Raw genomic sequence first — 17136 nt, forward strand, 5'->3', positions numbered from 1 at the left:
AGTTCCAATCACTTTTACTAGCATCATTATATATCATAACAGTAGCTCAACTCATGAAACTTCTCATGATCAAGTAACAAGTTATTCACATGTTAAAGTATAGATCATAAACGTTCTTGAAAACTAACAAACCGTGTTCTTAGTCATCACACAATTGCAATTCATCTTATTTTCGGGAAGGGTCTATGTAAGAGCTTTGATTCAGCAAACTCCACAGACTCAACTATCATTTAATCTTTCACAATTGCTAACACTCATGTGATATTTATGGGTTCAAAGTTTTAATCGGACACAGAAAAAGATAGGGGCTTCACTACAAGAAATATGTCAACTTGCGACCCTCACTATTGGTCACTGAAAGGTTATTGATTTTCATTTGCGACCTTTTTTTGACCAAAAACAGATTGTCAAAAGCTGGCAGTCGTAAACAGAAATTAACGACCTTCTCTGTGAGAAGGTCGTAGAATTCCACGACCAAAACAAAAGGTCATTGATTCTATGACCTTCTGTTTTGGTCGCTACCTCTCTGCCCAGGCCACGTCGGATCCGACGTGGCAATCTGATGTGGCGAAATTGCGACCAATTGAAAAGGTCGTTGATAAGATTCAGCCCGGTCCGATTAGATGTCTATATGGGCCGAGCCCAACAATTTAGCCCATTTAATGTATTTTTTTCTTGTTAATTTTCACTAGCTACATGGGCCTGGCCCATTTTATTTTCTAGGATATTGCCTTCTATAATTCATTTCTTTTTTGGGCCTCGGCCCTTTTACAGTCCAATCTATTTTGGGCCTCCACAACATACATTTAGAAGCTTGACATCTCAACATGTACAAATGTATCCAAACCATTTTATTTCTTTCAACACAAAAGGATTCATTACACAGCCACGATAATAGATAGTGGATACATTTGACAGAGACTGAATTAACATAGAAATGAAGCAACAAAGGGCAGTCCGAGAGAAGGAACTACATGGGACTACAACAACATGGGACTATAGCTACCATTTCTATTTCTACCAGCATTTATAGACGCTTGCAAGAGAGGGAGAGAGATCATCCATCATCAATCAGTGACAGTAGCGACGTTCGAGAGACCCCCTCCCCCTGCTGCTGCTGCTTCGGGTGCCTGCTACTGCTTGCTGTGCCGCATCACTAGTCGCCCTGCACACAAGAATTTTAGCTTTACATAAGGTTTACAAGAACAGGACCCTGATACATGAGATTGACATTGACAAGTTATTTGCATTTTTATTAAGAACTGTGTCACACCATTTACATTACTAGTTATGTATTGACATACTTATCTAAAAGAACATATACAGAAACATATGAATTTTATTTCTGAATACCAATACAGAAGTACTAAAAAAACAAGACTAAAAATCAGTAGAAGGTAACAAGAGCTCATTACACAAGTTTTGCTAGCAATTAGGGGACCCTGGTTCCTGTACTGACCACATTGGGGCATATCCTACCCTACCAGTGGCTAAATAATGCAACTTTATGACTGTCAAGTAGGCCTACAGATCGATGATGGAGCAGACTCAAACATTACAAACACAACAGCTGATGACGCCATGGAGCACGATCTGAATGTTGTTCCTCGTTTATTAAACTTAAGGACAAGAAAAGCACTCAGGTTGCATCTTTCGCAGACACGACAACATACATGAGCCAAATTAACAAACAAGAGGTGCAGATCTGGAACCAGTCGTCATCATCAAATGAAGTGTTTCATCACCGTGCACTGATTGAAGGGAACATGCTAACCTATACCAATGTTGATGACCCCCACAAACAGACCACCATGGCTCAACACACTGACCGGCTAGAGTCTTACCTTTGTTTTAGCCATGGACGCTAGCTGTTGAGCAGAGCAGAGCAGCGGGAGGAGGACTGCCGCAGCAAGAAGAGGAGGTTCCTTGACTTGACGACCACCAGATGTACATCATGCCTGCCCAGAGTAAATAGAAGGAGAACGAGTGAGACAATGCAGCGGGGAGAGACAGTGAAGATAGTTCTTGAAGGTCAGAAGATAATACACCAAATGTGCATGAAAGACAATATAGTAAACACCATCTTGTTTATAGCAAGGCAATATAGTAGCATGTCTCTAGCACATCATCTCGTTTAAATAATGCATTCAGGCAAGAAATGGACAGTTGGTCTAATTTTCTCACACTTGCATTTTCACAGTTAACACCATCATGTAAAACACCAAGCTGCTCCAGGCTGGCCAATTGACTGATACTACTGGATAAGCAAAGCAAACTACTACCAAAATAAGAACCAGACATGGCAAGCAAACCATTGGGTTGCTCTTATTGACGATAACCACAGCAGGAAATAAGCCCAGGCGATTGGACAACATTGAATTCTGCACCAGAATCAAGTGGATTCTGCAAAATTACATTGCTACAAAAGCACAATCACATGGCACAGATCACAACTGAAATGAATCACTACTTTTGATATGTCAGTTTACCAAAAGAAAAACACAAATTTAGTTGTTACAACCAAAGAACTAACAGGGCTTTGGCAATCATTCAGCAATTCCCATCTAGCCAGCAGCAATACCACTAGTACTTAACCAGAGTCAACAAGCAGTAAGCAACAGAACCAGCTAGTAGATTGTAACATCCCAAATTTTCAATTTGGAATGTTATACATTAGATCATCATGCATATCATATTTTATTGCTTTCTCGCTCGCAATCCTTGAAATCCTAAGCAACTCAAGGACCCTAGGAGAGAGTTGGGGATTAATCCCGGTTTTCATATTTGATTTTTATCAAATAATGAAACGAGGATTTTTGGTTTTAATTATTTTTCTCTCCGAAAAATATTTCATATTAAAATATATGAGAGGAGAAAATATGACTTCTCTAAAATAATTGAAATATTGGAGGAAAAATATTAAAAATCAAATATTTGATTTTATCGGATTTTTATTTGCAATTTTATTTGCATTAGAAAAAGTACACGTTTTCAAAATTGCATTTTAGGGCCAAGAAAATGTTCATCTCGTTCTAATTATTTTAATTAGACGGTGAAAATTTATTTTGGCATTTTTAGATTTTTATTTATTTTTCTAGGATTTTTTTAGTTCGGCGGAGTTATCTAAAAAAAAAGAGATCCCGCGCCCGACTGGGCCGAGGCCCAGCCGAGCCAGGCCGGCCCATGCCCGCGTCGCTGTCTCCCACCTGGAGTCCGCGAGGACGCCGCCGCCGCCGGATGCGAGTCCGACCGGGACTCCTCCCCGAGGTCGCCCCCTCCCCCAAGCCACCTCCCCCCACCTATATATACCGCCGCCGCTGCCCCGTTCCCCGCCACCCCGACCGGAGCCGCCGCCGCCCGAAGCCCCGACCGAGCCGCCGGAGAAGCTCGACGCCGCCGCCGCGGGAAGCCGCCGCCCCGACGCCGAACCCCGCCGCCCGACGCCCCATCGACCCCGCCGCCTCACCCGCCCCTCGCCGCCCTCTCCCGAAGCCCGCCGGAGCCCCGCCCGACCCCGCCGGACCGACGTAGCCGCCGCGCCAGTTTTCGCCGGAAAACCGATTCGGTTTATTTTGAAACCCTAGGTTTATTTTTTTTATAGATCGGTTTTTTTGGTTTAGTTAGTTAGTGAACGTTCGCCGGTCCGTTCGTTTTAACGAACGTGTACACCAATTAGTTGCTGTTAACGAACGTCCGTTCGATTAACTGTTCGTCAGTTTTCTTTTTCGTCGGATTTTCCGCGATTTTTCCCGATCGCGATTTCCGATCTGTTTTTCGTTTTAGTTTAACTTTTCGCTCGTTTATCGGAATCAGGCGATTCAAGCGCCTAGAGTTTCGTCTCGAAATTTTCTTTCCATTTAACCAACTCAAACAAGTTTTTGCTACTGTAAAATTTGACTTAGATCCAGATTAGTAAACGAAGCTTGTTTCTTTCGCCGTTTGACTTTCGTTGCTTCGTTTGATTTGATTCTTTTTGCAAACCGGAGTTCTTAAGTTGAACTTTCTGGTTAGATCTTTTATTTGAGTTTTACCTGTGCATTAGTTGAGTGCTTACTGTATGCTTGTTTGTTTGCGATAGAGTACCCGGAGTGTGCCGCTTGCTACTTCGAATCTCTAGGTTTCACGGATCATCAGCAAGGCAAGTAACACTTTGATCATACCGCTTTTACTACCCAGTTTTATTGCATTAGATCAACCCTCAAACATTGCATGATTAGGATCTAATTAAATTGTGGGTTTTGGGAAGTAGATGAGGTAGTACCTATTGCCCTGTTTATTATCAAACCCTTGGGAGTTACTTCTACGTTTGCTTATATTGTTATGCTATGCTAGTAGACGTGGATTGGGTTTGAGTGTTACCATGACAGATGTGAGATTGTTAATTAATGGTTAAACTTAAGGTGGCAACTAAAACACACATCTGGGTGGATTGAGGTACCTGGATATTCCAGGATTGCCTGTTTTTCTTTTGGACCGCCACCCAGGCTCAAAGGGATCATGAGATTATTCATGCTAGAAACTTCCGTGTGCAGCCACAAGCTATTATGGGCTCTAGCATAGTTGAGTAGGTCGTGTGAACTCTTACAGTGGTAGACTAGCAGATGTAGGGGATGTAGGTGGTACGGTCTACCCATCGTAAGGTGCTAACGCTTCTGAAAGACTGTGTCTCGGTCATCCGTTTCTCAAACACCATGTAGTGCGAGAAATCTAACGAAGGAGATCGAGTCTTGTGGGGAAAAGTGCACAAACCTCTGCAGAGTGTATAAACTAATCATGGTTAGCCGTGTCCCCGGTTATGGACATCTTGAGTATCTAGTATCTGGATTTTCATGTGAATCTCATCATGTTACTTTAATTAATTTTGTTGGGTTTTGATAATGATACTTATTTGGGATTGAGAATGCTGTCAACCATTCTCAATGTTTAACAACCACCATGATAGTTAAATAAAATTTATTCCTTTGCAGTAGGGAAAAATTGGCTTTTCGCAAAACTGTAACCATAGAGCCTTCTACCAGCCATATATGCATGTAGTATAGCATTATTCTGTTCATTACTCTCTATGTGTTACATTGCCAGCATATTCCATGTGCTGACCCGTTTTCGGGCTGCAACGTTTCATGTTGCAGACTTTTCAGACGACGAGTAAGGTGCCTTAGGTCGTGGTCTTATACTCAGTGATGCCGTTGGAGTTGATGGACTCACTTATCTTCCAAGTCTTCCGCTGTTATCGTTTTAGATGGCCTTAAGCCATATTTTTCATACTTATTTCTCTCTTGAGATATTCGATGTAATAAGTGTGTGATTGCTACTCTGTTATAAATCCTCCAAGTACTGTGCGTGTCAGCATTACTGATCCAGGATGACACTGGTGCACGGTAGATCAGACTGTTTGAGGTCTGGTCGCTACAAGGTGGTATCAGAGCACACGCTGACTGTAGGACACGACCACTAAGCTTAAACCCTAGAACACTACTCTCTTCTCAATTCTGACTCCTCTCCATTTTCTACTCTTTTAGGAATGGCGGATGCAAGGAACAAGTTCATGCAACCGGATGAAGATACACCTTTTGGACGACACTTGAAGGAAGTCACTAAGCACCTGAACATCGGAATACCAAGCTTCACCAGGACCTACAACGCCACACTACCAGAAGAGGAGCACTGGAAGACTCAAGTTCAAGTTCCAGGAAGGACGTTTACGCCAGTCACTGAGCCTATAGAGTTTTCCTTTGATGCACCAACCTGGAGTTTAGGGAAGAGCATGGCAGCCCACATCACTATGGGACGCATTGGAGAAGTCTACCACAGGGAGCTTAAGGATACTATTTATCAGATTTGTGGACGCCGAGATGAGCAATGGGAGATGATCAGCACCAAGAAGGATGGATCAATTGCAGCTTTCATCCAGGAGCAAAACCAACACATTCGTCGCCAGGAGAACCAGATGTGCGCAGACATGATAGATCTGAAGAAGGCATTGACCAAGATCACGGAGTTGGAGGAAGAACTCAAGGCTACACGCGAGGATTATATGGAGGAAATCGTCGCACTGGTGGAGAAGAATGACGACCTGATAAAGAAGATCGGAGTATTCATGGGAGACCCAGCACCAGGAGGAGAAGATGATGATTGCGTTTGCCCGGATAACTACATCATCATCGACGACACCGACTCAGACCCCAGTGAAGAGGATTTTGTTGATGAAGCTGGAGCAGATATCATGGAGTCTTCGACCGATCAAAATTTCTAGTAGACCACCATAATCAGTATTAGTATTCCCCCATGTATATAGTATAGTCCGAGCACTTTGTAATGATAGTTAGATCGATTGTATGCCTTGTTTGAATTGATTGAGTGATATTGATTGTGTTTGTCTCATGAGCATATGGGTAGTGTTTTCTCTCTAGACCTCATTCTATTCTAAATTCTCATATTTTCTAAACCTATCAGATGCCTCCGAGACGCGACACCGGATTTGTTTTCCCACCGGAGATCACTCAGTTGATTCAGCAGCAGAATGCCCTGATGCAAGTGTTAGTATAGAACCAAGGCAACAACAACAACAACAACAACAACCCACCACCACCACTTGTTGATCACTTAACCCGTTTCTTGAGACTGAATCGCCGGTGTTTTCCAGCAGCACCGAGCCGATTGTTGCAGATGATTGGCTCCGCAAAGTTGGAAGGGAGTTGACCACTGCAGGATGCACAGATGCGGAGAGAGTGCGTTTTGCCGCACATCAGCTTGATGGACCCGCAGCATCATGGTGGGAAAATTACACAGCCACACACCCTATTGACACTGTCACATGGGACCAGTTTCAGCAAGCTTTCCATACTTCCCATGTTTCAGCAGGAGCTATGGCTATGAAGAAGCGTGAGTTTCGCAACCTACGCCAAGGAGGACGCACCGTAGGCCAGTATGTGGAGGACTTTAGTAAGTTAGCACGTTATGCTCCAGATGACATTGCTACAGATGCAGCCAAGCAGGAGAAGTTTCTGGAAGGACTGAATGATGAGCTGAGTATGTAGTTGATGGTAGCAACCTTCAACAACTACCAGGAGTTGGTAGATAGAGCTCTCATGATTGAAGGGAAGCAGCAGCAGATTGAAAGCCGCAAGAGGAAGTATGGACAAGGGAAGTACAATTCTGGAGCTCATCAGAAGCCACGTTTTACCCCAAATTCGGGAGGATCTTTTCAGCATACCCATGGAGCAGGAGGTTCGCACAACCATAGTGGACCCAAGAATGGTAATGGGAATGGAGGAAGCAACGGACAGAACCGTAATAACCCATCTACCCCAGTTAAGAGAGATCTGAGTCAAGTCACTTGCTACAAGTGCCAGAAGACTGGGCATTATGCTAATGAATGTCCCGAAGCTAAAAATGGAAATGGCAATGAAAGCTCTGGGAAGAAGCCGAACCCTTTCAATAAAGGACATGTGAACCATGTTAGCGTGGAGGAGGTTGAAGCTCAGCCAGATGCAGTAATAGGTAAGTTTTTGGTTAAGTCATTTACTGCACTCGTTCTTTTTGATACTGGTGCATCACATTCATACATATCAAGGGGATTTGTGGATAATTATAAACTGCCAACCCAAGCCCTTAGGTCACCCATGTTAGTAACCTCGCCAGGAGCAGAGTATATGGCTAGTTTATGGTGTGATCGGTTACCATTAAGGATTGGTAACTACGTGTTTCCCTCGGACCTAATAGTACTGGAATCGCAAGGATTGGATGTGATATTAGGCATGGATTGGTTATCGAAGTATGGAGGGAACATTGAGTGCGCCAGTAAGTCGATTTTGCTTACCACCCCAGAAGGAAGAAGGATTAAGTATGTATCCCGGCATGTGCAGAAGAGGACTCAAGTAAATTCCTTATCAGGAGTTGTACAGGAGGAAGTACCAGTGGTGAAGGATTACCCGGATGTATTTCCAGAAGAGTTGCCAGGCATGCCACCGGATAGAGACATTGAGTTTTTGATTGAGCTTTTGCCAGGCACAGGGCCAATATCTAAGAGACCGTACAGAATGCCCGCAAAAGATTTGGAGGAGATTAAGAAGCAGATTAAGGAGTTACTGGATAAAGGCTATATTCGCCCAAGTTCTTCACCTTGGGGATCGCCAGTGCTTCTAGTGGAGAAGAAGGATGGATCGTTAAGGATGGTTGTTGATTATCGAGGACTGAATGAAGTGACCATCAAGAACAAGTACCCACTGCCGATGATCAATGATTTGTTTGACCGATTGCAAGGAGCTAAGGTATTTTTCAAGATCGATTTGCGATCGGGATACCATCAGTTGAAGATTCGAGAGCAGGATATACCTAAGACGGCTTTTACCACCAGGTATGGGCTATATGAGTATACCGTTATGTCATTTGGTCTGACTAACGCCCCTGCCTATTCCATGAACCTGATGAACAAAGTGTTTATGGAGTTTTTGGATAAGTTCGTCGTAGTGTTCATTGATGACATTTTGGTCTACTCAAAGAACGAAGAGGAGCATAAGGAGCATTTGCGTTTGGTACTTGAGAAGCACAGAGAACATCGGTTATACGCCAAGTTCAGCAAATGTGAGTTTTGGCTGAAAGAAGTTGGATTCCTCGGACACGTTATACCCGGAGAAGGAATAGCAGTAGACCCCACCAAAGTTGACACAGTAACAAGCTGGGAATCACCCACGTCAGTTGGAGAAATCCGGAGTTTTCTTGGACTCGCAGGATACTACCGGAGATTCATTGAGAATTTCTCAAAGATTGCAAAACCCATGACGGAGTTGTTGAAGAAAGACACCAAGTTCAATTGGACTGAGGAATGTGAAGCTAGTTTTCAGGAGTTGAAGAAACGTTTGGTTACATCACCAGTGTTGATTCTGCCAGATCAGCGCAAGGATTATGAAGTTTACTGGGACGCTTCACGTCGAGGACTTGGAGCAGTGCTAATGCAGGAGGGAAGAGTTGTTTCATGTGCTTCACGACAACTTAAACCCCATGAGAAGAATTATGCCACACATGATTTGGAGTTAGCAGCCGTAGTGCATGCGTTGAAGACATGGAGACATTTTCTCATCGGAAATCACTGTGAGGTGTACACGGACCACAAGAGTTTGAAGTACATTTTCACGCAAAAGGAGTTGAATCTCAGGCAAAGGAGATGGTTGGAGCTCATAAAGAATTATGATATGAGATTGCATTATCACCCCGGAAAGGCTAACGTAGTAGCAGACGCGTTGAGCCGCAAGAGCCATGTCAACACACTCATGACCGGAGAGTTACCGAAAGAATTAGCCGAGGATCTTCGCGAGCTATGTTTGGAGATAGTTCCGAGAGGCTATGTAGCAGCATTAGAAATTCAATCTACTCTGATAGATAAGATCAGGGAAGCTCAGAAGACTGACAAGGAGATTGCCAAGATAAAGGAGAACATGAGCAAAGGAAAGGCCAAGGGATTTCGTGAGGACGAGCACGATACCTTATGGTTTGAGGACCGCGTTTATGTGCCTAACGACCCCGAGATTAGGAGGTTGATTCTACAAGAGGCCACCGTATTCGATTCACCCAGGAAATACCAAGATGTATTTGGATTTGAAGGATACTTTCTGGTGGACCAGAATGAAGAAAGATATTGCGGAGTATGTAGCAGTTTGTGATGTATGTCAGAGAGTGAAGGCAGAGCATCAGAAGCCAGCAGGACTGCTACAGCCATTGCCGATACCCGAATGGAAGTGGGACAAGTTAGGAATGGATTTTATCACTGGATTGCCAAGGACTCGTTCAGGCTATGACTCAATATGGGTTGTAGTCGATCGTTTAACGAAAGTAGCTCATTTCATCCCAGTGAAGACCACTTACAGCAGTGCTAAGTTGGCAAAGATATACATGACTAGGATCGTATGTCTGCATGGAGTTCCGAGGACCATTGTATCAAATAGAGGAACCCAGTTTACTTCAAGGTTTTGGAATCAGTTACATGAAACTTTGGGTACCAGGCTAGAGTTCAGTACAGCCTTTCACCCACAGACAGACGGACAGACCGAGAGAGTCAATCAGATTTTGGAAGATATGCTGAGAGCTTGTGTGCTAGATTATGGATCTAGTTGGGACGACAATTTGCCGTATGCAGAGTTTTCTTACAACAACAGTTATCAATCCAGTTTGAAGATGGCCCTTTTCGAAGCTTTATACGGAAGGAGGTGTAGAACACCATTGTTATGGGACGAAGTTGGAGACCGCCAGTTGTTTGGACCAGATTTGATTAAAGAGTCTGAACAGAAAGTGAAGTTGATTCGCGATAGGCTCAAGGTAGCCCAGTCCAGGCAGAAGAGTTATGCGGATTCTAAACGCAAGGAGACAGTTTACAAAGTCGGAGACAGAGTTTACCTACGAGTATCACCACTTCGAGGAGTGAAGCGCTTTGGAGTTAAGGGAAAGTTAGCGCCACGTTTTGTAGGACCATACAAAGTTTTGGAGCGTATGGGAGAAGTTGCTTACAAGCTGGAATTGCCGGAAGGATTGTCAGGAGTTCATGATGTGTTTCACGTTTCCCAGTTGAAGAAGTGCCACGCAGAGATGGCTGAGATACCACTGAGAGATACGGTGCCATTGGAAGCGATTCAGCTGGATAGTGACTTGACCTATGAGAAGAAACCAGTTAAGATTCTTGAGTATGCCAGCCGAGTCACCCGCAGCAAGGTTATCAAGTTTTGCAAAGTTCAGTGGAGTCACCATACCAAGGACGAAGCCACCTGGGAGCGAGAGGAAGATCTACGGAAGGACCACTCTCACCTATTTTCTAGCCAACCCGAATCTCGAGGGCGAGATTCATCTTAAGGGGGCAGGTTTGTAACATCCCAAATTTTCAATTTGGAATGTTATACATTAGATCATCATGCATATCATATTTTATTGCTTTCTCGTTCACAATCCTTGAAATCCTAAGCAACTCAAGGACCCTAGGAGAGAGTTGGGGATTTTTCCCGGTTTTCATATTTGATTTTTATCAAATAATGAAACGAGGATTTTTGGTTTTAATTATTTTTCTCTCTGAAAAATATTTCATATTAAAATATATGAGAGGAGAAAATATGACTTCTCTAAAATAATTGAAATATTGGAGGAAAAATATTAAAAATCAAATATTTGATTTTATCGGATTTTATTTGCATTAGAAAAATTGCACGTTTTCAAAATTGCATTTTAGGGCCAAGAAAATGTTCATCTCGTTCTAATTATTTTAATTAGACGGTAAAAATTTATTTTGGCATTTTTAGATTTTCATTTATTTTTCTAGGATTTTTTTAGTTTCGGCGGAGTTATCTAAAAAAAAGAGATCCCGCGCCCGACTGGGCCGAGGCCCAGCCGAGCCAGGCCGGCCCATGCCCGCGTCGCCGTCTCCCACCTGGAGTCTGCGAGGACGCCGCCGCCGCCGGATCCGAGTCTGACCGGGACTCCTCCCCGAGGTCGCCCCCTCCCCCAAGCCACCTCCCCCCCACCTATATATACCGTCGCCGCCGCCCCGTTCCCCGCCACCCCGACCGGAGCCGCCGCCGCCCGAAGCCCCGACCGAGCCGCCGGAGAAGCTCGACGCCGCCGCCGCGGGAAGCCGCCGCCCCGACGCCGAACCCCGCCGCCCCGTCGACCCCGCCGCCGCACCCGCCCCTCGCCGCCCTCTCCCGAAGCCCGCCAGAGCCCCGCTCGACCCCGCCGGAATCCCGCCGGACCGAGGTAGCCGCCGCGCCGGTTTTCGCCGGAAAACCGATTCGGTTTATTTTGAAACTCTAGGTTTATTTTTTATAGATCGGTTTATTTTTTGGTTTAGTTAGTTAGTGAACGTTCGCCGGTCCGTTCGTTTTAACGAACTTGTTCACCGTTTAGTTGTTGTTAACGAGCGTCCGTTCGATTAACTGTTCATCAGTTTTCTTTTTCGTCGGATTTTCCGCGATTTTTCCCGATCGCAATTTCCGATCTGTTTTTCGTTTTAGTTTAACTTTTCGCTCGTTTATCGGAATCAGGCGATTCAAGCGCCTAGAGTTTCGTCTCGAAATTTTCTTTCCGTTTAACCAACTCAAACAAGTTTTTGCTACTGTAAAATTTGACTTAGATCCAGATTAGTAAACGAAGCTTGTTTCTTTCGCCGTTTGACTTTCGTTGCTTCGTTTGATTTGATTCTTTTTGCAAACCGGAGTTCTTAAGTTGAACTTTCTGGTTAGATTTTTTATTTGAGTTTTATCTGTGCATTAGTTGAGTGCTTACTGCATGCTTGTTTGTTTGCGATAGAGTACCCGGAGTGCGCCGCTTGCTACTTCGAATCTCTAGGTTTCACGGATGATCAGCAAGGCAAGTAACACTTTGATCATACCGCTTTTACTACCCAGTTTTATTGCATTAGATCAACCCTCAAACATTGCATGATTAGGATCTAATTAAATTATGGGTTCTGGGAAGTAGATGAGGTAGTACCTATTGCCCTGTTTATTATCAAACCCTTGGGAGTTACTTCTACGTTTGCTTATATCGTTATGCTATGCTAGTAGACGTGGATTGCGTTTGAGTGTTACCATGACAGATGTGAGATTGTTAATTAATGGTTAAACTTAAGGTGGCAACTAAAACACACATCTGGGTGGATTGAGATACGTGGGTATTCCAGGATTGCCTGTTTTTCTTTTGGACCGCCACCCAGGCTCAAAGGGATCATGAGATTATTCATGCTAGAAATTTCCGTGTGCAGCCACAAGCTATTATGGGCTCTAGCATAGTTGAGTAGGTCGTGTGAACTCTTACAGTGGTAGACTAGCAGATGTAGGGGATGTAGGTAGTACGATCTACCCATCGTAAGGTGGTAACGCTTCTGAAAGACTGTGTCTCGATCATCCGTTTTCTCAAACACCATGTAGTACGAGAAATTTAACGGAGGAGATCAAGTCTTGTGGGGAAAAGTGCACAAACCTCTGCAGAGTGTATAAACTAATCATGGTTAGCCGTGTCCCCGGTTATGGACATCTTGAGTATCTAGTATCTGGATTTTCATGTGAATCTCATCATGTTACTTTAATTAATTTCGTTGGGTTTTGATAATGATACTTATTTGGGATTGAGAATGCTGTCAACCATTCTCAATGTTTAACAACCACCATGATAGTTAAATAAAATTTATTCCTTTACAGTAGGGAAAAATTGGCTTTTCGCAAAACTGTAACCATAGAGCCTTCTACCAGCCATATATGCATGTAGTATAGCATTATTCTGTTCATTATTCTCTATGTGTTACATTGCCAGCATATTCCATGTGCTGACCCGTTTTCGGGCTGCAACGTTTCATGTTGCAGACTTTTCAGACGACGAGTAAGGTGCCTTAGGTCGTGGTCTTATACTCAGTAATGCCGTTGGAGTTGATGGACTCACTTATCTTCCAAGTCTTCCGCTGTTATTGTTTTAGATGGCCTTAAGCCATATTTGTCATACTTATTTCTCTCTTGAGGTACTCGATGTAATAAGTGTGTGATTGATACTCTGTTATAAATCCTCGAAATACTGTGCGTGTCAGCATTACTGATCCAGGGATGACACTGGTGCACGGTAGATCAGACTGTTTGAGGTATGGTCGCTACATAGATACAAGCAACGCACTCTATAAAGGAATTGATTTTGATGTCAGTTTCAAGTTTACCAAAAGAAACTGACATATGTAGCATCAAGGAACACCTGCAGCTGCAACATCGATTTGATTGTGAGGAAATTTGTGAAGGGGAATGGGTGAGACAGTGTAGTGGGGAGAGAAATCTCAAGTACCTCAACTCGGGTAATTACAACTATGTGATTCTACTGTTAATCTAGATCTCCTTCAGGTTTTGATTCATTTAATCAAACAATAGAATTCCCTGCCTGCATCCTTCAGTACTAAATGACAATTATACATGACAAGAATAGACACCGGTAAAATGGAAGACAACAATTTTTTTTGCACAATTCCTTTACACTTCAATGGTGTAGCATTCCAGAGTGCAGACTATGCCCATCAAGCCAAAAACAAATCCTATCACCACCACCGAGTTTTTGACAGCAAGGGACACTACAACATGTTCTAGGAATAGCTGCAAAATTCCATCGAGTTTTGGACAGCAAGGGCACTCACTGACGATGGTCTGGCGGTAGGCCTGCACCACGGCCCTGCCGACAACGGCGCTGCCCATGACGAGGAGCTGCCCGAGGAGCCGTCCGGCCTGCCAAACCATCGCATCAGACCATCAGCCACACGATTAATAACAAAGGCCGAGTATGGATCAGATCGAGAAAAGGATCGAGAGGACAGCGCACGTACCATCTCGCTCTGGTCCTTCTACACTCCTCCCCTCTCCGGCGGCGGCGGCAGAAACCCTAGGGCGGAGTCCATGGCCAGCGGGGGGCAGCCGCAGATCCGGGGCGGAGTGAGGAAGCTCGTCCTCCTGATGCTGCTCACTAACCTGCAGGACAAACAGGGCCATAGGTGAGCTCCAACAAAGGCATTTCGTGATGATTTCAGGGCAGAAGATTGCACCTAACTATACACCAACAACACAACTGCTGGAAACTGTTAAGACATTCATATTATGTGCACGCCAAAAAATAGCAGATCTGTGAAGGGGGTGTCTATTAGCAAATTTTGGTCTAAATACAACTTAGGCAGGCAAATGCTTAGTGTAACTAATGAACTGATGTTGTTTGCGTTTCTGAACTTTGCTAAATGAACTCTAGACGAATACACCAAAAACTAATGAACTCTATCTCCACAGACTCCATCTCTAGACAAACGATACATTCTCATTCACATTCACTGGAGAATAATCAGCATCATTATTGGCAGTTTGTGGCACCTTCAAGATTTTTATATATATAAACAAAATTTTCAACGGTGGGCAATCAGTCAATCAGGCACCCAAACACAATAGTAGTATAATCAGTCAACTACTAATCATAATGTTTCCCCTGCCTGCTATGGATCCTTGCTGCTAACAACCCATCCAGCCTCCCTTGCAAGATGCCAAAAAGAATCGGATCGATCGGAAATAGCTACTGGCCAACTGCCTACTGCTAGTGCTAGCCATCAGTGGGGATAGATCGGACTGAGTAATTACCTGTGATGGCGGCCACACACGGCTCGGCGAAGTGCCCACTACAGACGACCACGGCGTCAAACTTCCTCCTCCAGCTCGCTGCCAGCGCAGGCGAGCCTCACCCTCCAGCCCGCGTCGTCGTCCCTGCTGCGGTGGACGCTCACCACCTCCGTCCCGAACCGGACCAGCCCGAGGGGGTCGAACCGCCGCGCGAACTCCTCGAGGTACCTTAGCACCGGGGAACTTGCGCGGGTCAGCGGAGGAGCGGTCCGCGACGACGACAACCGCGTCCCGAAGATCTTGGTCGCGATCTCCTCGTTCTACGGTGGCAAGTTGGATCTGGGAGTGGGGAGAGGATCTGGGGTGGGGAGGGGAGGTGGGTGGCGGCGAGGAGAGGGGTGGGTGGTGGAGGTGGGTGGCGGCGGGGGGAGGGGAGGAGTCTGGATCGGGGAGCGCTAGGGTTTGCCCGCGGGGGAGAGAGAGGACGGGACAAGGAGAGAGGAGCTCCCGGTGGGTGGGTGAGAGGGTGTGGGCCGTTGGATCTGAGAGTATCTGACGGTCTTTAATGTTTGATCCGCGTGACATGCTCGTAGACCAATCAGAACTAAGTACAGGATTTGATGATGTTATGACCATCTAAATTGGTCGCAATCGATTAACAATAGGTGGCTGCTACGATTCAGTCAGATGATTTTGTCTAGAAATCAGCCGCCTAGCTAGGCGCTCGATCTGCGCATTGGTGACAGCACTGAGCATGAAAAAACTTCAACGCAGCACCGATGACATCCCCACGAAGCTCCATTGCGGCTCTCAACGGCGCGCCAAGAGCTCCAACGCAGCACCACGGTGTCCGGCGAAGCTCCATTGCAGCGTCGGGGAGCTCCAACGCAGCACCACGACGCCCGGCGGTAAGTTCCCTTCTCTTTTTATGACAACGTTTAAGTATGGTTCCTTCGAATAACTAGAGGTACTTTCATACTAGGTGGGATTTTCGTCGATTCACTAGGAAGCGAGTCAAATTTTAACTACAGCTGCCTCATAGTTTGTTCAAATGATCTAATATTATGCACAAGGGTGCATCTTGGAATGGCAAACAATATTGTCTAAGGAAGTTTTCATTTTCTTTGGACGGAAATTTCATTTTCCATTTTTTGAGTGCCCAAAACGAGTTTTTTTGTGAAGGACCTACTGTATATTTGTTGCAAAATTGTAACAAATGAATTTTTTAAAATACTAGGCCATATTTAATGCACAATTGACAAAATGGTTGAGTGTCAAAAGTTTTGATCCACCTCTGGTGAAAAAGACAAATTCCTGCCGATTCAGTAGGAAGCGGGTCAAATTTGAACTGCAGCTGCCTCATAGTTTGCTCTTTATTTTTTCCAAAAAAACATTTCTAGGTACAAAAGTATCTATTTAATCAGAGAAACATCAAAAGTTTTCCAATATTCAACCACTAACTAGGAACGTCCAAGCCCGCAGTTTTGACCGCATTTTGAAACGGGCATAAAAATTTCAAAAAAAAATCAAAAAATTGGGAAACCTTCGCATTGTGTCATTATATGTGACCAAGTTTCCAGGAAAATAATAAACTTCTAATACGGCAATTATTTTAAAAAAGTGTTCTCAGAAATGAGCTATCATGCGTGAAGATTCATGACTTTCAAGCCAAATGATCAAATTTATGGCCACATTCATGGCATAGTTTGTTCAAATGATCTCATATTGTGCACAAGGGTGCATCTTGAAATTCTAAACAATGTTCCCAAAGGGAGTTTTCATTTTCTTTGCACGGAAAATTCATTTTCCATTTTCCGAGTGCCCGAAATGAGTTCTTTTTGTGAAGGACCTACCATATATTTGTTGCAAAATTGGACAAAATTAATTTTCTAAAATACTAGAACATATTTACTGCACAATCGACAAAATGGTCAGGTGTCAAAAGCTTTGATCCATCTCTGGTGAAAAAGACAAATTTCTGCTGATTCAGTAGGAAGCGGGTCAAATTTGAACTGTACTTGCCTCATAGTTTGCC

At 44.3% G+C, this 17136-nt stretch overlaps 1 long non-coding RNA gene and 1 other non-coding gene across 2 annotated transcripts; both read right to left on the reverse strand.

Moving 5' to 3' along the window:
• Positions 1-830: 830 nt before the first annotated feature.
• On the reverse strand, positions 831-2569 carry LOC120963949 (uncharacterized). The gene is made up of 2 exons (XR_005755634.3): positions 1845-2569; positions 831-1165 (listed from the first exon to the last, which is right to left on the reverse strand). It is a non-coding gene; the product is annotated as an uncharacterized lncRNA (long non-coding RNA).
• An 11267-nt stretch (positions 2570-13836) lies between these two features.
• Positions 13837-15542, reverse strand: LOC109787250 (uncharacterized). The gene is made up of 3 exons (XR_012184707.1): positions 15123-15542; positions 14330-14471; positions 13837-14231 (listed from the first exon to the last, which is right to left on the reverse strand). It is a non-coding gene; the product is annotated as an uncharacterized protein (transcript).
• Between the last annotated feature and the right edge of the window lie 1594 nt (positions 15543-17136).

Source organism: Aegilops tauschii, chromosome 5, assembly GCF_002575655.3.
Source record: "Aegilops tauschii subsp. strangulata cultivar AL8/78 chromosome 5, Aet v6.0, whole genome shotgun sequence".
NCBI lineage: Eukaryota > Viridiplantae > Streptophyta > Magnoliopsida > Poales > Poaceae > Aegilops > Aegilops tauschii.